Source organism: Mesoplodon mirus (genome assembly GCF_964341445.2).
Source record: "Mesoplodon mirus genome assembly, chromosome: 20".
Classification (NCBI taxonomy): domain Eukaryota; kingdom Metazoa; phylum Chordata; class Mammalia; order Artiodactyla; family Ziphiidae; genus Mesoplodon; species Mesoplodon mirus.
The window spans coordinates 288,949-311,930 of NC_138996.1; the positions used below are offsets into that span (position 1 = coordinate 288,949).

Below are 22,982 nucleotides of genomic sequence, written 5' to 3' on the forward strand. Positions count from 1 at the left end.
TGAGTTAGTAGAGGCAGTCTGGGCACGGTCTGCCACAGTAGGCAGATGTGAGACCAGAGACTGTGGCCTCCGAGGAGCAGGTCGAGCTTGAGGCTTGTCCCAGGCAGAAAAAGGCAGAGGTATCAACTTGACCTTCCCACGAGGAGGCAAGTGATCCTGGGATGGAGATGGAAACTCTGTTTCAGCACTGCTGTCTGGTTTCTGGGTTTTGACTTGAGGTTTCTCAGGGCTCTTACCCTCACGTGGGGTACGCTGCCATGGCTGGCTAGGTGGGGGTGACTGGGGGTCTTTAGGGTTGCTTGAATTTCCCAAGACCCGACAGGAAGAGAGCCCAGTTTTCTTGTCATTCTTCTCCCCCAGTGCATGAAAAACCTTCCCAGACTCCAGCATGCACATGCCTAGGGAGGTTCGAGGCTTTTTAAAGCTCTCTTGGATAAGCTCAGTTTGGTGTTCCTTCCGCTTCATCTGGGGAATTGTTGGCTTCTCTTCTGCCTTGACTTTGTTCCCTGACTGCTTATTCTCTTCAACCTTCTTTCTTCCCCTGGCCCTTGTTGTCTTTTCCTGCCCATGGCTCTTAGTTTTGCTGATCTTTCTGGATGCAGTTTTCTGAGGTTTGCCTTTCGAATGCTTGGCCGTGTTCACAGGTGCCCTGTCACTGACTGCAGCATTGCATGGAACCACTTCTCCCCCTAACAGGCACTCTGGATTCTTTGGCTGGATTTTGGCCTTGTGAGCACCACTGGTAGGCTCAGAGGCTTTATGTTTATTCTTCCTGGGTTGATCAGAGGGAACCTTTAGGACACTTGGCTTTTCCTGTACCTGATTCATCTCAAGATGAATGGCTCTGGTGTATTTGGCTTTCATCACGTCGGGACGTTTGGATTGATCAAGACCTTTCAAAGAATTAAAGATATATTAGTAAAAATGCATAACAAGCAACAAAATTCAATCAATATGAATGTATAGGTAGGCAAATTATATATAGACAAGTATTTCAATTGAAACTGGTACAAAGCAGACAGCCAAATAATAAGTGTAAAAGAATTTCATTATTGTGCTCATTCATATTTTTACCCAGCAAGTCACAGGTATTAAGCCTGGTAGAAATATATATTTCAAAGAATAGAAATATATCATAAGCAGAAAGGAAGCTTAAAAAGTATCAAGAAGGTTTTTGTATTTTTCCTAGAACTTAGATTATAATCATCTTCAACATCCAAGAAGATGACATCCCAAAACCTAGAAAAACCATCATCACTTGAATCCAATTAAAAAAGATTTTCAAATGTAAGAAAATCCAAAGGACTCCACAATATTGTTTTAGATAAATGCAGATTTTTTTCCCATGCCGCGTGGCCCTGGCAGTGAAATCGCTCAGTCCTAACCACTGGACCGGCAGGGAATTCCCTCAATGTGGAACTAGAGATGTGGGGCTTGACTTTTTCTTTTCCTTCTTAGGTAGCTAAGATCTAAAAACGAACGGTGGCTGTTGATCAATGTGCTCTCTGTGTTAGGAGGGAAAGAACTGTAAAGATGAAAAGCAACCTTGCCGTAGAACCTACATATCACACAAAGGAAATAGTCCTTCTGATTCAACTTAGAAGATATCATTTAAAATTTGTAATTGGTAATATGTCTACATAGTTTAAAAATTAGGAAGAATAAAACATTGAAAAGCAGACCCCTACATAACCACTTTGGTTTCTTGTATATAGGAAGCATCATTACTAAAACATATTTCTAAAATGTTGATATTCAAAAGTATCAAGTGCCAACTGTATTCAGAGAGGCAATAAAAGCAAAAAACACTGAGTATGACTTTTCTGATAGTCTGCCTTTCCTGGTGCTACCCTGTTCTGGGCTTACTTTCCTCCTTAGTCTGTTAAAATAAGGATTTGCTACAATCCACTTTGTTTCGCACTGCTCTGAGCAGAATTCACTCTATGCTGTTTCTGCTTTAATTTAAAATCTTTGGTTCCCATCAACATTCCATTGCAAACTACGTTTTACTTGAGAGCTCCTCTATGCTTTCCCTCTTCATTCTTATATTTTTTCCTATCACTTGGTTCCTGTCAGTCTTGGCTGATGAAAACAATCCTAAACATCCTTACGTTAGACTCTGGGCCTCCCTAGAGCCCAGTACTCTCCATCCTCTCTCCCTATTTTCTCCTTTCAACTAGTCGAAATATTAGTGGAGGGAGATGGAACATCTTGCTATATATTGCTAGTTTTCTATGTCACCTGTCCTTTCTATGTTTCTGTTGAAACACTCTTGAGAAGTCTCTGATATCATTTTCTACATGGGTACCCTTTAAGGCTCAGTATTAGAAAAGAAAGGGATCAGAGTGATCAACCAATGTAGTATCCTAACATAACAGAGAAGGAAAAAATCAGGCATTGTGAGACCGTCAATGATTTCTCCAAAGTCACACAGATAGTAAATGCCACAGTCAAAAGTGAAATTAGGTCTCCAGACTTGTAGTTCAATACTTTCCCTCATTATTCCATGCTAGTTTGAATCTACTACTAAATTTAGGGGCAAAATTAATCTGACAAAAAACTTTAAGAAGTTTATTTTCTTACCTGACATGGTCAGAGAAGAAGAGGAAACATCACCTGCAGATAGAAGGGATGAGGAGACAACACCAGAAGATGTCTGAGTGGTTGCAGCTGAAGAGTACAAATATCACTGGATACTGGTCACTGGTCACTGGTCACTGGTCCATTGTGATGATCCGACTTTATTTATGACAACTCCACGGAAACCCCAAGACTCTACCAAGTGGTAGTAGGTTTGGTAGGAGAATGATGTGAGAAAGCAGGCAGTTGAAAGATATGAGATAGCCAATGGGGAGGTCTGATCCCCAAGAGGAAGGTGGGGATGGGTGGAGAGGGTGTAGGAGGGCTAAAACACCACCTAAATTTCTTAGCTCTGGGGAGGAAATCCTAGAAGACAGATTTACCTCCCCCAGGCTCTTACATTAGGGAAAACATGGCAACGTTTCTTACAGACGTTCATTAATATAATTAACAAACAGTTACTTATATTCCACAGAGTATTATATTTTATGTATCATATACTTAGAGCTATATATATGTTATTTAATTAATATCCTTAGGAAGGAAAGAGCCATCTAGTTTAAACTATTACAGTTGTTCTGAAATCATATCTGTCTAATTCGTGAACTTATAGCAGCTTTTAAGGAGCAAAAGTAGGGATTCAGAAGCTCTTTTTGTAACTTGGTTAAAGAGTAGCGTGAAGTTTGCTGAGTGTACCTTGTGGGGAATGTTGTGGTCCAAGGCTCTTCTCTTTTAGATTCTTCTCCTTGACTCCTGCCTTCCTTGGGCTGAGCTAGGCTTGGCCAGGTTGGACTTACATTTCTCTTCTGCTTTCTTTCTTTTTTTTTTTTCCCATTTTGGGCATTGTTTCTATGACAAGCCTTGATCTTGCATTCTTACCCTCATGGATGTTACTTGCTGTCAACTTCCAGCAGCAGGAGCCTTCTTTTCAGTGCCTGATGCTTCACAGAATAGACTCTGCCCATGGGAAGCAAATAGCAGAGAGCTAGGAGACAGAGCTGGTTGCAGACCTTTCCTCTTCCAGCCTTTGGTTGCAATTCTTTTGCCCTTAATTTGCTACCTATGTTTCCTTGGGCCACACTGGTATCCTGCCATCCAGCTCTTTTATATGTGAGAGACATTCTCAATACTGTGGCTTTTTCTTTGCACAGAAGTATATAGAGTGTGGCAGTTACTGTAATCTCCTCCCCCTTTCAAACAGCCACTCTAGAATCTTGGACCTCTAGGATTCTCTGTCTTGTATGCTTGGGGGCAAGGCCAAGCTAAATGAAGAGGAGAATAATTAGAGAAGGAAGAGGACATTGCTGGAGAACTGGGAGCAGATAAGGTGAAAGGGCCCAGGAGAAAAGAGATTCATGTAGATTTGTTGGTTTCTGTGGGAAACAAGTAGACACACTTTGGCCTCATTTTGTATGACCAGAACAGGCAGTCATAGATATAAGTAGCTCGATAGTGCAGCGACTGCCATGAATTCTGAACACTAAAGAGAACAGTCTTACATGTATTTCTCATTTTGTTTTATGTCATATTACCTTCTTAATAGAATTCACTGGTATGTTTGTAGAATACAGATTTTTTTAAATGGTTATTTAAATGGTTTAAATGGTTAATTAAAATTTTTTAAATTTTTTCAAATGGTTATTTCCTTGCCATATTTTTAAGCACTCCAACATTGTAAGACATATTGCATGTTTTTCTCGTGATGATTTTTTCTCTTGAAGCATCATGAACGAACTTGACCTGTTGTATTTTGTGGAGAAAGTGTAAAAAGGGTCTGTGAAAAAGACACTGGTGAGTCGCATTATGCACCCAAGCGTAAGGAGCAGATATCTGCCATCAGCCCAGTTTGGCCTGGATTGCCTCTGTTTTAGTTCCCGTGGTTAGTGCTGTTCTCCCTAACTGCTCTTGTGACGGTGATAATGTGAGTAAGGGCTGATTGCTGTTGATTTATATGTGAGGTTAGCTGGTTTGAGGGAGGAAATCTATGGACCTAGTCATTTTCCTTGGTGGTAAGCTTTCAGGGAGGGGTGCAAAGATTGATCTTTCTGGGGACTTTTCTAGTACCAGGAAGATATCCCGTAGAGGGGACCTCGAAAGACACACGTGTAATTTTTAGGCCTGTTTTTCCTGTTAGGAGATATGAGTTGTTTCACTGATGGGGATGATGCTTATCAGAGAAGAAATGGTGAAAGGTGTTGTAGTATAGAGATGTGGCTGAAGCTTTTAAGTTTTTTTCAGGGCTTTTCCCCTAAGCTTCCTACTTCAGATGGCCTACTTACATGATACTAGTATGTGATGTGAGGCTAACAACTTACTAAATACCTGCAAGCCAGATCAGTCTCTTTTCTCTATATGGAATCCAAGGAAAGTAAGGGACCCATAGCTACTGCAGGTTAGGGTGGGTGGTGTGAGATTGGGGGAAGTGTGGTAAGATATTTTGGTATCAGTAAAATATTTACATATTAAAATATTCCGTTCCAACATTCAGTTCTATTGAGGCAAACCCTTAGTTAGGCTTTTCCTGGTTCCTAGCCTATGTAACTTATTTTCTCTCCCTAGTTCCAGCCATTTAACTTCAGCTTGCAGGCTCAGCTTCATCCTAACCTCTAAAAGAATCTTACATGTAGGGGAAAGAAACTAAAGACCTCTCTTTCAACACTTAGGAACATCAGGCCCTACCCTGACCCGAACCTTTATTCTTAGAGTTAGGGTACTGTCTTGTCCCCTATACCCACTTCCTGCATTTTGAAACCACCAGGTTAACTGAGACATGTCTTGGCGTAACATCCCCAGTTCGTCTACCCCTGAGGCTCTCCTTAATTCTTCCCATTGTCACATTGTGATTTAATTAAATACTGGAATCCCTCAAATCCTTGCATGGTACCTGAGGCCCTATGGGATACTGGTCGATTTTGTTAGTGTCAAGTACTTAGCTGTGTGATTCTCCAAATATCCCTTGCTCCTATATTTTCCACGCGAGCATACTACATACCCATTAAGGCATTGTTTCATCTCATGTTGCACCCACTCCCATCGAGAGGCCTACTCTTTGCTACTTCCCATACTTTCTGGAAACCCTGTTCTGGCCAGGTCTGGACTGTTTTGTGTACCCACCCAAAGCCTGTGTCTTTTAGCAAGCTGGAACTATAAGGCCAACATAGATTTTCTAGTTTCTGATAGATTTATGTCACAATTTGTACATTGTCATGTCTATAGATATTTCTATCAGTTGTACTTTTTGGCCATTACAAGCCTATTGGATAATTTTCATAAACTGCAAAAGAATATTTTATGACTTAGCACCAAATCGACTGTGCCTAATTGTAAGTTTGTACGTTGTGTACGTTGTGCTCACTTGTATCTTTTCTTTATTTAAATAGTACTTTACTAGTATTGTCCCATTTGTAATTATGTGGAAGTTTTCAGAATTGTCAATAAATGCTTGTGGATTGAAACTTGGTTAGACTATGACTGTCCCACATACGTTAAAGGTAGTGATCTTTTTACTCATTCATTCATTCATTCATTCATTCAATAATTCTGAGCTTCCTGACTCAGTTTACCCACCTCAAATGGTTGTGAAGATTACTAACAGTGTATGTAAGATACTTTCAGAAATGAGAAACTAAAAAGTAAAACTAACAAACAACACTTGTTATTATAAATAACAATGGAATTTAGTATGCCATTATACCTTCAGACGTACTGTAGGACATGCTGTTCTTTGCTGTTCCACTTGTGGCAGGATTCACAGTCTTTCTAACAGGTACAGATCCCTATGCCTGCTACTGTGAGGACATGTTATACTTGAGCTCCACTCTTATCTCTCTCAGGCTTTTTGTGGTATTGTCTACAATGTAAATACATACTGTCAACCAACCTCCAGCATGATACCAGGCACATAATAGAAACCCAATAAATGTTTCACTATGAGTGGAGTATAAGTTGATAGAATATTTTTGAAGGTCGATGAGGCAGATTAGATTGATTGAAAATCTTTCAATATTTTAAGTTTGCATCTCTTTCATTCCAGAAATTCTACGTCTAGAAATTTATATATAGCTCTACACATGTATAAAGAGGTTCACATTGCAGCCTATCTGTAACAGAGGTCAAAAACAAAAAGCAAACAAAATATCCCCAAACTGAAAACAAGTAAAAGTCCATGAATATTGGACTGGCCATGTAAATTATGTAATGTGACGCAGCTATTAAAGAGAATAGAAGGGATGTACGCAAAAATTGGGAAGATCAGTATCCAAGACACATTGTAGACTGTATATACTATACTGCACTTCTATAAAATACAGGATATCCATTACGTAGAAATACGTACAAGATAGAACAAGTGTGAATGTAAGCATTTGGGAAATATCTGAAAGAACCACACAAGAAACTGGGAGAGTGGGACAACTTTCCATGTCCCGTACGAGTGGAATTCTGAAGGGTACACACGCGAACTAATGAACGTCTGCTACCAGCCTCCGGCTAAGGAGGGAATTGCAGCCGTCAGAGGCCTCTTCCCTAATGAAGCGTCTCAGTCCGCCGGCGTGGTGACGTCATCTGGACGGGCCGTGGCGCATGCGCAGTAGAAAGAGGCGCGCGAGCCGCGTGGGCTTGTGCCTGGGCGTTTGTGGCTCTGGGCCGTGTGCTGACACCAGGGCCGCCGGGTTGGCGACTTTGGCACTCTTGGCGTTGGGTGGTTGGCATGTTGGGGGTGACACGAGCCAGTGGCATCATGCCCGTGTGCACTGGGGTCATCGTCGCGGCTTTTCCGGACGTTGGTCGGCCAGGAGGAAGGGCGGAAAGCACATCCCGGAAAGGTAATACGCCTCGGTCCCTGGGCGTTGCGGGTGGAGCTCAGAGCCCCTGGGCCTGGGCTTCATGTCTCGTGCTGTCTCCTGTCACTGTTGCCCCCGGCCGCTGCCCCGTCCGCGCTGTGCTATAGGGGGTATTGGTCGTCTCGCGGCTGAGTTCACAGTGGTTGAAAGGGACAGTGTGAGATGTTCTGATTTGCCCCCACCGTTTTTAAAGGGAGGCTCTGGCCATTTCTCCTCGGGTAAAATGCAGAGGGACTGCTTTTTAAGATGGGACTGTGAGTGTTGTGGACACTCCTTAATTACCAAAATGGAGTCCCCTTCTATTCCTCAAGCTGTGTTGTTTTGGCAGAGAAAATGTGAGTAAGTGGAACTGCAACTAAGTTGAGTGAAAAAACGCACGGGTACTGCCGGATTTTCCATCGAAACAGTTGATTTGTGGTGTCTCTAGGAATTATAAAGGCCATACTGTTGCTTGCTAACCGGTGTCATTTGAGAGATCTACCTCTGTATGTTCAAATGATTGATTTTGGACTTGGCTCATGTTTGCAGTAAACCCTTTAATTCCCTAAGATCTTCCTTTCCTCCATCTCATAGCCCATTAAGCCCGCTTCAGTTTATCTCCTGAGTTTCTTTTGAATCTGTCAACTCTTCCTCAACATGCTAATACTGAACTTGCCTGTCTGTTGCAATTAGGTCCTAACTCGTGTCCATATTTCTTGTTCCCTTCCAATCCATTCTTCACACAAGAAACCTTAAAAGCAAGTTGGAACATTGCTCATAGTCAGCGCTCAAAACCATTGTTTTGAGAACAGAAAACACACTGTTGGCCTTTAAGACTCTTCTTGGTCTAGAATCCTCTCTGCTTCTCTAGCCCCATCTTGTGCCACTATTGCCCCCACTTTCTTTGCTTCAGATACACTGAATTAACCTTAGTTCTCACTCATCTTACAGCAATCAGTTCAGATATTATTGTTCACTGTGATTCCTAGCATTAAGAACTTTATTATCAGGTTTTGTATGAGGACTAAAACAAAACTGTGAAGTGGAAGAATTGAGTTCAAACACTTTCAGTCAACATGCATGTATTAGTGATACCATTGTAGTCAACACCGGGCTAGGTTATATCAGGGATACAGAAGGTCTGGCCATCTCTGGGTTTAGATATCCCTTATTTGTGGAGACCTTTGCATTGTTTTGTTGCCTTTTATCTGTTTTCAAGATGGGAAAACAGGAACAAGGGAAGTATAGCTTATTACAAGGTGGGGTTGAATAAGTGGAGCAGCAAAATGCAAAGCAGAAAGAAGAGGGACCTACTATAGAGGGATATGCTTTCCATTTTCAGGGCACACTCATCCTATGCAGGGAAACAGCCTAACATAAAATTTGCCTAACAAAAATATATTAATAGTTGGAAGGACTATCTCCCAGTTGGACAGCAGACGCCTGGGACTCGTTTCATTGCTTTCAAAGTTCCTTTAAAAAAGGTAAGCAAGGGCCTCCCTGGTGGCGCAGTGGTTGAGAGTCCGCCTGCCAATGCAGGGGATACGGGTTCGTGCCCCGGTCTGGGAGGATCCCATATGCCGCGGAGCGGCTGGGCCCGTGAGCCATGGCCGCTGGGCCTGCGCGTCCGGAGCCTGTGCTCCGCAACGGGAGAGGCCACAACAGTGAGAGGCCCGCATACAGCAAAAAGAAAAAAAAAAAAAAAAAAAGGTAAGCAAAAGTTATTACCGTATTCTTCCAGAAATCTGAATTCACCATATAGAGCCCTGGCTCTCAACACCGTCATACTCCATTTTGCTTTTTTATAGCAAATACTTTTTAATACCTCCTTTACTATCCAGAAATGGAATTTATAGATAAATACAACCTACTATTGTACTTAATTTAAAAAAATCCCAACGGAATGCCCTAACTATAAATAAAGAATAAAGTAATGATTAAGACAGCAATATGTATCTCAGTATGTAAATGTTTGGGTATGACTATACTAGGAATAAAGATATAGTTAGTTACTTGTACCATGAATGCAATAAAGTATGGACTTTGATTGATAATGATGTGTCAGTGTTGGTTCATGAATTCTCACCAATGAAGCACACTGGTATGGCATGTTGATAATGGGGAAGGCTGTGTGGGTGAAGGAGAGAGGGTATAAGTGGGAACTGTGTACTTTTCGCTCAGTTTTGCTGTGAATGTCAAACTGCTCTAAAACTAGTCTACTAATTTAAAAAGAAAAGTGTGTTGCTGGCACTTGAATAACCAAACAGATCAATGGAACAGAGTACATAAATAAGCCAAATACATAAAAGAATATTTAGCAGTGCAAGCCATCCTTCATATAGGTAGATATTGAAGAAGTATTTATTTATGTGTCTACTTACAGGCACTGTGCTTGGAGCTGGCAATCCAGTGGTAGGCAAAATTGATGTGGTCCCTGCCTTCTGGGAATTTACAGCCCAGTTAGGACACCAACATGAAATAAACACACATAGAAATAAATATATAGAAGCGAACTTATTTTCTTCCGTCTAATCTCTCTGGAAGAAAGGATTGTAATATCGCTTGTAAATTCCAGAGGAGGAAACATTACTTTGAGTCTCATATGTTAGCATCACAGGGTTTGAATAAATGGATAATATAGTAAAGGATTTTAGACACATGTTCCTTCTTATTGTATTCTTTCTGACAGAGTTTTGAAAAGAATCTTGCTCCAGAAGAATGTTTTTCCCCCTTGCATCTTTTTTAAGAAAATCCAAGAACAGAATGAAGAACTCGGGCTGATAATTGACCTAACGTACACGCGCCGCTCTTCTAAGCCCGAGGTAAATGGAACCCGTAGTTGAAAACGACCTTCTTTCTGATACGGTCATAATTCATAGAAATTCAGTAGTTATCATCTTATGCTAAGGTGAATCCTGGCCTTCTTTTCATGGGTTCAGAAAGGGAAGCTAGTGGTTTCCTTAAATACACATTTGTAATTGCTGTTTCAAAATGAGATGAAAGATATGAATTGAACTATAGTATTTGGCAGTAGGCTGTAGATATGCTGAAGAAATTCTATAAGCTTCCATGTTCTATGTTTTGAAAACGAAGTAAACTTTTAGCAAGAATGTTAGTAGCCTAAAAGGAAAGAAAGGTATGTCCATTATGTCTTTAGCACTTATTTGAAGCAGTTGCCTGAGCATGTTTAAGCATCAGGGTAAAAGACAATTGTTCTCTAAGTTTTATGCTTTCTTTTCCTAATACCTTCTGAGAGAGTACAGAAACCCATATATTCTCTTGGCCCATGTAGGACATACCAGTGCAAAAGAATTATCCTTCTTCTGACCTGTTCTATGGCCTTGGGAGACAGTAACACCTAAAGTTTGTTAATATTTGTATAGCCATTTAGAAAGTTCTTTCATATCCATTGACTTAGTTAATCCTTACAACAATCCTTTGCTGTTGAAGTGGAAGTAGTACTGAGATCTCCTTCTGAGTGCTTACTCTGCACTAAGCTCAGAGGATAGACAACTACAGTTACTAATTTTACAGACGATGAAACTGAGTCTCGGACAAGGAAGAACTGAAATTTCAACTCAGTTATTCCTCTTTTTTTTTTACTGTGGTAAAATATACATAAATCATATTTATTTTAACCATTTATAAATATGCTGTTCAGTGGCATTAAATACAGTCACAGTGTTGTGTAACTATCACCACTGTCTATAACCCAAACTTGTTCATCATCCTCAACAAAAACTCTGTAACCGTCCAACAGTTACAACCCCGTTTTCCCTCCCACCAGCCCTTAGTAACCTCTATTCTATTTCCTGTGTCTATGAATTTGCCTCTTCTAGGTACCTCGTGTAAGTGGAATCTACAATATTGATCCTTCTATGTCTGGCTTATTTCACTAAGCCTAGTGTTTTCAAGGTTCATCCATGTTATAGCATGTAACACAGTGCCATTCCTTTTTTGCCTTAATAAATCCCACTGTGTGTATATACCGTATTTTGTTATTCATCGGTTGATTGACACTTGGGTTGTTTCCACCTTGTAGCTATTGTGGATCATGCTGCTATGATCATTGGTGTTCAAATATTTGTTCCAATCCCTGCTTTCAGTCCTTTCAGCTGTGCCGTGTAGGTAGTAGCAGAGTTGTTGGATCGTATGGTACCTCTCCATTTAACATTTGAGAAACTGCCAAAGGGTTGTCTACAGTGTCGTCTTGTTTTTAAACAATTATCAGAAATTTTAAACATATACAAAAGTATACAAAATACTGTAAATTTTCCCTGTATACCCATGAACTCATCCAGCTTTAATATTTACCAACTGATGGCTGTCATGTTTTATCTATACCCCCACCTGTTTCACCCCATTCCATGTTATCTTGAAGCAGCTCCAAGACAACATGTAATTATACCTATACATTAAAAAAATTATTTATTTATTTATTTACTTATTTATTTATCTTTGGGCTGTGTTGGGTCTTGGTTTCTGTGCGAGGGCTTTCTGTAGTTGTGGCAAGCGGGGACCCCTCTTCATCACGGTGCGTGGGCCTCTCACTATCGCGGCCTATCTTGCTGTGGAGCACAGGCTCCGGATGCACAGGCTCAGTAGTTGTAGCTCACGGACCTAGTTGCTCCGCGGCATGTGGGATCTTCCCAGACCAGGGGTCGAACCCGTGTCCTCTGCATTGGCAGGCAGATTCTCAACCACTGTGCCACCAGGGAAGCCCCACCTATACATATTTGGTATGTATATTTAAAATATAGGACTTTTATTCCTTAATATCATTTTTTAATAGTAAATACCCAGTGAGTGCTCAAATTTGCAGTTGTCTCCTAAATGTCATAAAAAAATTGTTTTTAAGAATTTTGAATTAGATCCAAATAAGGTGCACACTTTGCCGTTGATTGTTAGGTCTCTGAAGTCTTATTTAATCTATAGGTTCTCCCTCCATGTCTTTCTCACTTTTTTTTCCTCCTTGAATTTTATTTTTAAAGAAAGCAGGTAATTTGTCCCATGTAGATTTTGATGGTTACATTCCATGTGTTGCTAACATATTCTTCAATCCTTTTATTTCCTGTAAATTGGTAGTTGATCAGAATGAAGCTTGCATGTTTTGTTTTGGCAAGACAGTTTCATAGGTGATGATGTGTTCTTCCATGGAGACTTATAGTTTTCTATTTCTGTGATATTAGCAGTCACTGATGATTCATACCTACATCCATTAATTCAGTTGAGGCTTCCAAAAATGGTGGGGGCTTCCCTGGTGGGACAGTGGCTGAGAGTCCTCTTGCCAATGCAAGGGACACAGGTTCGTGCCCCAGTCCGGGAAGATCCCACATGCCGCAGAGTGCCTGGGCCCGTGAGCCTTGGCTGCTGAGCCTGCGTGTCCGGAGCCTGTGCTCCGCAATGGGAGAGGCCACAACAGTGAGAGGCCCACGTATCTGAAAATTAAATAAATAAATAAATAAAATGGTGAATTCTGTTTTTCTTTTTTTCACTTATTAGCTGGGTATATTTCTATAAGGAGAAGATTCCCCTCATCAACTATTTGTTTGCCCAGTTGGAGAGGCATGATTCTCTTCTTTGATTTAACAGTTTTCAAAATAATGAGTTGATGGACAAATATCCTCCAGTGGTGACCAATTTTTTAAATTTATTTATTCATGTCACTGTGGACTCCGCTACAGTTACTATTCTAACTGAGGCCCTATGTTTGACCAGTTGGAGCTTTCAGTGACTCCTGAGTCCTTTTGACATGACATCAGTTATTTCTAGACTTTTTCAGTAGTCAGAGCTAGGCAATATGTATGTTTGTTGCTAATATTTCTAAAATATGTCATAGGTTCATACTGCTACTTTCCATTTAAATTCAGAACTAGAGAATTTTCACTTATCCTTTTCTGTCTTCTATTGATAGTCTACTTTCTCCCACCCCAAGAATACCAGTTCTCAACAGTGCCTGAAATTTGCTCTATTTCCTAATTCGAATCCAAGTTCTTCTGATTCTATTCTACTATTCTACTTAGATCACAGCCTCTGTATGGCCCCTGAAATGTAAGATAGAACATAAATGTAGGTAGAACTGTTTATATCATTTTGAGTTACATGTGCATTCATTCACATAGATTTGCTTTTCGTTTTTCATGCCTAGTAACTGTCCATTCTGCAGTTTTAATGAAAATCAAGTGATACTTACTGGTTAAAGCAGCTTTGGAGAAAATGGCTCTTATCAGAATGACTGACATACTAAGTTTAATGTCCTCTGTTGGTTTATATTCCGCCTTCTCTAATTAATTTTTTATTCTTTCCCTACAAAGGAAATAATACATATTTTCATGGTTTTGCCTTATAGGACTTAGCAGAAACTATTCCTTATTTAAACATTTGTACAATTGGGCATCCGGTGCCAGATGATGACACTATTATTAAATTTCAATGTGCTGTTAGTGGATTTCTGAAAGAAAATAAAGATAATGGCGAGTTCTTTTTGTTTTGTTTTTTTTCCCTTTACCTGAACTTTGGTATGCATTTTGAGTGGGGTTGGGATTTTTAACATTTTTAATAGTTGTGACATTAGGCCTGTTGTGTTTGGTAACATGAAGGTGGAAATGTCAGATGGTGCTAATACAGTATGGTGTTTTTCCTGTTTATAGTCACAAACAATTTAGTTGAGTTTGGAAAGTGATTTTTGTGAGAAATATGAACTGAACTAGCTTACTTATCTCTTTTTTAAACATTTGAATGGAAAAGACATAAAAAAATAAAAATGTTCTTTTGTCCTATTTATTGGTTGAGAGGTGGAAGAAAAGGTTAAGACTCTCAGGCTCTTAGCGTATATAAAAGAGAAAACATAAAGCAAAAGTTCGGAGTGGGACAGATCCCTAGAAGCCAAACAAAGCAGAGTGGACCAGAAGAGTGGCTTCCTCATCATATGTGTTTAAGATATTTTTGCTGCTTTTATACTTTGGGTGCAAGTGAGGAAGAACACTACGACCTCTTATTCTTATCTTGACAGACAGGAAGAACTTAAAAGGCTGGTGTTTTCTTGTTTCTGCTTTAAGATGTACTCTCTTGATACTAGGTCTTAATAGCGTCCTTGCCTTTTTCTACCATCTAACTGTCAGAAGGAACATGGTATTTGCCGTGTTTTAAGACTGAGGTATCTTTTGTCTTTGGATCACCACTGACCCACAAGAGAAAGTGTTCGTTTTTTCCTTTCTAAATTTAGCCTGAGGAGTGTTCACTTTATTAAATAAACCTAACAGACAGTACATATTCCATATATATAAAAAATGATAAAGACATATACATAAAACAGGGAGTAGCGAGAAGGAATAGAGATGGAGGTGGGAAGATAGTGGATAGGAGGTGAGAAAGAGAGGGAGAGACTGGAATTTCAAGATAAATTTTCATTCTATAAGCTGGTTGCTTAATGCAGGTCCTAGCTCTTAAATATCTTAAGCCGTATTCACAGATCTTCCCTGTACTTTAGCTTTTAAACTTGAGAGACTTGGCCTTGCCTGTGATATCCAGGGTGTCTAGAAAGGAGGCAAATTTTCTGATTTGTGTAAACTGTAGTCACAGAAATGTGACCTCTTAAGATGTTAGGGTGCAGCTTCCAGCCTCCTCACTTCCTCCAGGCTCCTTTGTGTGTGTTCTGTGTGATCCGCGTGGGCTAGAAGATCCTTACAAGTGCATGAGAGCACGTTTGTCAACCTTGATTGTTCACATGTTATACCAAGTGTAGTCCATTGCATATGCTGACTCCTCTGTGGGTCTTCTGCATGCAGTGGGCTAACTTCACCATGCTCTCTGCCATTGCAGTCTCAGGACCTTAGTTATGATCCATTGGTGGCTTCCTCTGCTATAAGCCCCTCCCACAGATGGCAGGCTCACTGATAATGAGGAGGAGACGATACTATCCACTCCCTAGAATTCGAAGAGACTCCGAAAATAAATTGTTTTAGTAAACACTGAGAGCCTTATAGGTTTGTTGTTCGGGCACGGGGATACAGAGGTGACTAGAAGTCTTTGTTCAGTAGCAACTTAGAGTTATGTAGGAAGATAAACATGTAGTGACTCTAAGTGGGTTAATTATCATAAAAGAATCAAGTGCAGCAGGAATATAGAGGAGAAACTGAGGAAGGCTTGACTGAGGAGACAGCATTTGAGCTGAACTTGTGGAAGAGGATTTTGCTGGAATGAGGAAAGGACAGCTCAGCTATTGAGAACAGGTACCAAAGGCACTGGGATTGAACATGTGCTCTGGAGGGGCAGCCTCTTGTGTGACTAGAGGGTAGTGTGAAAGGACAAGGAATTCATACATTCCTTTACACCAAATATTTATAAAACACCTTCTAAGTTGAAGGCACTGTTCGAGGCAGTAGGAACAGAACCAAGTTCTTGCCCTTCTGTACTTTACATTCTAGTGCGGGAGAGAGATGAGTAAATAAGTAAATATGTGGAATGTCAAGTGGTGGTAAATGCTTTGGAGAATAGAAAAACAAGATGAAGAGGTGAGGGAATGTGGTAGGTGATCAGGGAAGTCTCCTCTATTATGATGTCGATTGAGCAGAGCTTTGAAGTGAGAAAAGAGCCATTGGATATCAGGGAGAGTGGAGATGGTTTGGGAGGGTATATTCTGAAGCAGAAGGAATAGTAGGTGCAAAGTCCCTGAGGCACGACGGTGCTTGGCATGTTTGAGGAATAGTACGGAGGCCAGTGTGGCTGGATAGGGGAGAGTGAGTGAGGGCAGAGCAGTAGAGAATGGGATCAGGGAGGCTGGCAGGGGAAAGGAAGGAGGTGGATGATGTAGGTCCTTGTAATTTAGTTTGAACTTATCATTCAGTTGGAGAGACAGACTGGTATTTGTTTATAAAGAGTTCTCAATGTTGTGCTAAAAACTTGGGCTTTATTCTGTGCTAAGTTAAGATATTTAAGGAACAGAGCAATCCAGCCAAGTTTCTATTTTAGAAAGGTAACATCTTCCATGTGGAAGATCAGTTGAAATAGAAGTGATTGTTAGAATTGTAGGGCGGTAGTAATCCAGGCAGGAGATGACGAATGCCATACACCACGTAGTCACAGACATACCTTTTGCAGAGATCAGCTACATGTTGTTGTTTTTTATTTACTTCCTCATATAATCTTATTAAGTGCTGGTCCACGAAATACTGTGGCATAGTTGGAAAAATGTGAGACTCGATTTTAGTCTCTTTTCTGTTTGCCTGCTGTGCAGCTTAGGCTTACGTCTGAAGCCTTACTTTTTCATTGTGAAATAAGCACGGTGCTACTCACCTGAGACCTGCTCAGGCACGTAGACCCATGGCATGTGAGGAGCAGTGAATGAGAGAAGGAATGGAGGTGCTTTGGGACCCCAAGAGCCCTTCAGAAACTGTTTGTCCTTTTTAATATTGAGCATGAAAAGTGAAGGCATTCCATTTCTTTCACTCAAAAACAAATTCTATTCTTCTGATAGCCTGTTTTTTTTTCCACTCCCTTTTACTATAGTCAAATCAGTTCCTGATGGACATTCTCCATTCCATACAATTGCATCTGATTGGAGGCTAGGCAAAAATTCCAAGACACAATGAATTTTGACTTTATAGTACTTAATTCTTTATAGTATGTTCCTGCAAAAACACTCTTTTCTTCAGAGTTTTTCCTTTTCAGGATAGTGGTCGTTGTGGTAACTAATAAAGGCTACTCTTCAGAAAATTGTATAACTTGTTTTTAGTGTTTCTACTTTGCTTACTTAATTCCATATTCCCTTTTTGTATACAGACTTATTGGTGTCCACTGTACCCCTGATTTAAACAGGACTGGCTACGTCATCTGCAGGTGAGTGGCCAACCCCAAGAGGCAGACCATGTTTAAATTGTTCTGTTTACAGTAGTAATGTAAGTTAATGTAAGCTGAATGCAAAAAATGCAGTCAGAGAAATGTATGAAGTGGAAGGCAATTTTGCCCCCTACTCAGAGGTTATGACCAGTAATAATTTAGCACATATATTTTGAGACATAAATAATCCAGATATAAGCATATACAATGGTCCCTTGGTATCTGCAGAGGATTGTTTTTAGAACTCCCCATGGATACCAAAATCCTCGGATGCTCAAGTCCCGTAATGTAAAATGGTGTAGTATTGTCGGCCTTCCATATCTGTAGGATATGAAACCGTTGGATATACAGAACTGACTGTACATGTGATTTAATGGTATAGTATTTAGACATTCTGGTTTATAATTTAATATATGGTGGACATCTTCCTATGAAAATATTTGGAGACCTCAATCTTATGTATGTATGTATTTATTTATTTAATTTTTTTTTCCTCCAAATTTGCTTTAGGTAGTTGGATATAAATTAATGAAGAAAAACTTAAGCAAGATACATGTAAGAATTTAATAGAACCTGATACTCTGATTCTTTCAGTTTTTCTCAAACTCATCATGGGGCTTGTAAGAAAATTAACCAACATGGACACTACTACAGTTGAATGTCAGATCCTTAAGTGCTCATGACATACCAAATTCTTCAATAATGCACTTATGAAGAACCCTTCAAGAGACTTGTGTTTTGTATGTAGAAAAGTGTTGATTTCTTTGAGGAGTGAAGCATTCAGCTTTAGTGGATAAATCCTTGTTAGGCTGAGGCAATCATTATCATACCCCTCTTTGCCATAAATTGTCTTATGAATGGTCATATCAGTCTGTTTTGGCAAATGAGTAATGAGGGGAAGGCTGTTATTGTGCTTATGAGAATGATATTTTTCTCTGAAAAAAGATAAATATGCATTAGGAAAATGACCATTTGGACTCTTTTTTTGCTTCCTCCTTGTTTTGTTAGAATATGATCCTTGGTTTTACAGCAGCCATCTTGTGACCCTGAGATGATCGTATGCCAATAAGGACAAATGGTAGATTAGAAAGAACCAGCAAAGACAGAAAAGAGCACCATCAATAGTAACAACAATCACAGCAAAAGAATAATGGGACCTTAACTTGTGGAGTTCCTATAAAGTAAAAAATAAATGCTCTATGTTTATTCTTAAAAACAAGAACTATGCAAGCAAGCTTAAAACTACTTTTTTTGTGTGCCAGTGTTATAAAATGTAGCTATTAAGTAAAACCTTGACCGAGATGCCAGCAACTTCAGGAAAGAATTTGGATGGGGGAAGCAGAATGTTATCTCACTTAGGAAAAACAACCACTGTCTTTATGCTAATCCTTGACACAGAATTAAAACCTATATAGGTGCTGTAACACTTTACATAAATCCTATATACTGGAGCAATAACAAGATCTAAATACAATTATATTTTTAAACCTTGGGTGAAGGCTTTCCATAAAAATAGCATCCTACTTTTCCCCCTAAATTTCTAAACTATCACGTACTTTTCCCCAACATCTGCAGCCGTTCAGGAATTTTTAGGAAACTTTCATGCATGATCTTAATTCCTAACCCCCGGCTCTTTGGGCTCAAAGACAAAAGATCAAAACCACCAAAAATGATGGTTCTCTTGAAGTCAGGTGAGAGACACTGACTCAGTTAGACTCGTAGGACAAAAGCAGTGCTGCATCAACTGTCTCCATGCAGGAGGGGCACGTAAGGGATCTCATCAGCCAGTCATCTGTACAGCCCAGGTGATCTGCATACACAGCAGAAATCAAACTGGGTTCTCGTAAGCAAAGTCCATCATACAGATCACACAGTCCCGGATCTTGGTTTAATATTTGTTTTATTTTATTGATTGATTTTTTCTTGTTTGTTTGTGCCGGGTCTTAGTTGCAGCCACTGGGCTCCTTAGTTGTGGCATGCAAACTCATAGTTGCGTCATGCGTGTGGGATCTAGTTCCATGAACAGGGAATGAAGCCAGGCCCCCTGCATTGGGAGTGTGGAGTCTTTAGCCAGTGCACCACCAGGGAAGTCCTCCGGATCCTTTCTTCTGATCCATTTCTTCCAGGGTCATAAACACCTTTAGGCTGATGCAGTGTGAGGCCTATTCTTTGAGCTATCCTATTTGGTTCCTCTCAGCTGAGTTGCTAGGCGAGCCTGGCTAGGTGTTGAATGATAGACCAAAACTGGAACTTGATCCAGATATGGCAGCAGCAGCTCCTGACCCAGCTCTGTCCCCTTGCCAAAGCTAGCCCAGTTGGACTGAGACTTGTGAGGCAGCGAGATGTCATCTGAAGTGGGGGACTTATGGCACTTCCTCATCTTCCAGGGCTTGAGTGTGTGTTCCGTGTGCTGTTTTGACAGTCTTCCAACCTCATTCTTTTTTTTTAAATTAACTAATTAATTAATTATTTAAAATTTATATTTGCATTTTAAACATTTATTTATTTTTTATGCAGCAGGTTCTTACCAGTTATCTGTTTTTTACATATTAGTGTATATATGTCAATCCCAATCTTCCAATTCATCTCACCACCACCGAACCCCGCCCTGCCCCACTTTCCCCCTTTGGTGTCCATACGTTTGTTCTCTACATCTGTGTCTCTATTTCTGCCTTGCAAACCGGTTCTTCTGTACCATTTTTCTAGATTCCACATATATGCATTAATATACAATATTTGTTTTTCTCTTTCTGACTTACTTCACTCTGTATGACAGTCTCTAGGTCCGTCCACGTCTCTACAAATGACCCAATTTCGTTCTTTTTTATCTCTGAGTAATATTCCATTGTATATACGTACCACTTCTTCTTTATCCTATTATCTGTCGATGGGCATTTAGGTTGCTTCCATGGCCTACCTATTGTGAATAGTGCTGCCTTGAACACTGGGGTACATATGTCTTTTTGAATTATGGTTTTCTCTGGGTATATGCCCAGTAGTCGGATTGCTGGATCATGTGGTAATTCTATTTTTAGTTTTAAAGGAACCTCCATACTGTTCTCCGTAGTGGCTGTATCAGTTTACATTCCTACCAGCAGTGCAAGAGGGTTCCCTTTCCTCACACCCTCTCCAGCATTTGTTCTTTGTAGATTTTCTGATGATGCCCATTCTAACCGGTGTGAGGTGATACCTCATTGTAGTTTTGATTTGCATTTCCTTAATAATTAGTGCTGTTGAGCAACTTTTCATGTGCCTCTTGGCCATCTTGGAGGCCGTCTCTATGTCTTCTTTGGAGAAATGTCTATTTAGGTCTTCTGCCCATTTTTTGATTGGGTTGTTTGATTTTTTAATAGTGAGCTGCATGTCCTATTTATATATTTTGGAGATTAATCCTTTGTTGATTCGCTTGCAAATATCTTCTCCCATTCTGAGGGTTGTCTTTTCATCTTCTTTACACTTTCCTTTGTTGTGTAAAAGCTTTTAAGTTTCATTAGGTCCCATTTGTTTACTTATTTATTTTTAATGCTGCATTGTTCCTTTGCTCACTGTTGAACATATAAAAGTCAGAAGTTTTTGATATTATAAAACATGAAAGTAATGAACATTCCTGTGTGAGCACTATTCAATATATATGCTTTGTCTCAGTTTACTTCATTCAGAATGGAACTTCTGCATGATAGAGTTTATGTCCTTATGCTTTTGGTGGATGTTGCTACACTGTACCCGTTTATGGTTGTTCATGCAGGAAATACTTATTGAGCATGTGTTATGTTTAAGCACTGTGCTGGGTGCTAGCAAAAAGACTTGTGAAATTTTGTGAGTGAAGAGACTTGACCTGCGCTTTGTGAATTCTAACAGTCCAGAGAGGGAATAGATATTCAAGAATCATACTCTGCATGTAAAATACAACTCTGACAAGTGCCAAGGAGAAGAACATGGTACCATGAGATCATATTTTAGGGAGGACTTGATCTCATCATGGAGATTAGAGAAGGTTTATTTACAGATGTTTCAGCTGATATCTGAAGGATGAGTAGGAATTAACCAGATAGGGACGTTGTGGAGAGATTTCTGAGCATAAGGAATAGCAAAAGACCCTATAAGAGGAAAGCATATGCTGTGTTGGAGGAACTGGCCTGGAAGGTGGGGCTGTTGGGGGAGCATGTGATTATAATGGAGCTACAAGTGTGCGGTAGGAGCTCAATTGTTCAGGCTTATGTTTAAGGTTTCAGACTTTAAGAGTAATAGAAAACAACTGAACTTTTTTTGTTGAAGGTGAGTGTGTGGAACATACCCAACTGCCCTTTCAACCTATCATTTTGCTACCGAGAGGAGAATGCACTGCAGGGAGAAAGAGTGGAAGAGAGGAAACAAGTTAGGAGACTGTTGTAGAAATTGGGGTAATGGTGGCGTGGACCAGGGTGTGGTGGTCATTTTGGTGGAAAGCTGTGCACAGATTCTAGAGGTATGTAGGCAGCTTCATTGTTAGCACTGGTGGTGGGTTGAGGATGAGGCCGAGGGAGAAATAGCCATCAGTGATGGTGAGTCCTAAGTTTCTGGCTCCGATGGTTGGTTAGATAGGGTTTTGTAGATATCATGTTCATATTTATCCTGATTTTCCTTTTGTTATTTGTTGGTTCTTGATGAGTACTCTGTCATATTAAGTCTCCTGTTTTTAGCATACAGAGCATTTTCACCCAAACTGACTGTTGCATGTTATCAGAGAACTTTTTAACATCTGCCAGTTTGGTCCTGTATTTTATTCTCTTTCATTTATTAATTAAATTGTTGTCTTATTGTAAATAATTATATTAATAGCTCTTCTAAAGTTGCGTTATCCTTGCGTCCTTGGAGTAACGCCTTTTTGTAGTCATGGTGTATATCATTCTTTAATAATTATTGATTAGATGTGCTGATATTTTCTTAGGATTTTTATATATATATTTGTAAAGCAAAATAGGACCTTTTTTGCAAAAACTTGATTTTCTTTTCTTTTTATTTACAAATGACTCGAATTTTGTTGTTTTGTAGATATTTGATTGATAGAGAAGGCATGAGGCCAGATGCTGCAATTGGATGTAAGTATAAGGCATTTCACTGCTTTTCCGTTTTTATAAAATTTGAAGTTAGAAGTGTACGGGAATTTCTCAAATTTTGGAAAAAGAGAAAAGTTTGTAATTCATTTCTTCTGACATAAGATAACCTTTTACTAAAAGTTTATAAAGGGATGTATCTGGAAATAGATATAACAGCCTTAATAATTAGTCAGTGGATTTCAGCATTTTTTTCTTTTTTAAATTTATTTAATTAATTAATTTATTTTTGATATTATATCCAGTGCACAACCAAGGAAGCCCCTTTTTCTTTCTTCCTTCCTTCCTTCCTTCTTTCCTTTTTTCCTTTCTTTAAAGCTCCAAGTCATTTAAAATACATGACTTCTTAGTAAAAAAAAAATCTGCAGTTCATATAACCAAGGGGTTTATAACTTCTTCTCTAAAAGTTACATTCCTGGGACTTCACTGGTGCTCCAGTGGTTAAGACTCTGCCATTCCAATGCAGCAGGTGTGGGTTCAATCCCTAGTTGGGGAGCTGCAATCCCACATGCTGCACAGCCAAAGAAAATTTTTTAAAATGTTATATTCCTGTATTACTGAATTTAGTTGTTTAGATTTTTTTTTCTTTTGCTGTACGTGGGCCTGTCACTGTTGTGGCCTCTCCCGTTGTGGAGCACAGTCTCCGGACACA

General features: G+C 39.8%; 2 pseudogenes across 2 annotated transcripts in view; one reads left to right on the plus strand and one right to left on the minus strand.

Moving 5' to 3' along the window:
• LOC309795801 (RNA/RNP complex-1-interacting phosphatase-like) overlaps positions 1–22,697 on the plus strand; it is a 43,143-nt pseudogene extending 20,446 nt beyond the window's left edge. The window contains exons 4-6 of the transcript in view: positions 13,750–13,877; positions 17,181–17,237; positions 22,269–22,697. The product of the transcript in view is annotated as an RNA/RNP complex-1-interacting phosphatase-like (transcript). The remainder of the gene's footprint in view (positions 1–13,749; positions 13,878–17,180; positions 17,238–22,268) is intronic.
• On the minus strand, positions 18,944–19,617 carry LOC309795978 (RING finger protein 11-like; annotated as a pseudogene). Its single transcript has 2 exons — positions 19,338–19,617; positions 18,944–19,119 (listed from the first exon to the last, which is right to left on the minus strand). The product of its transcript is annotated as an RING finger protein 11-like (transcript).
• Positions 22,698–22,982: the final 285 nt, after the last annotated feature.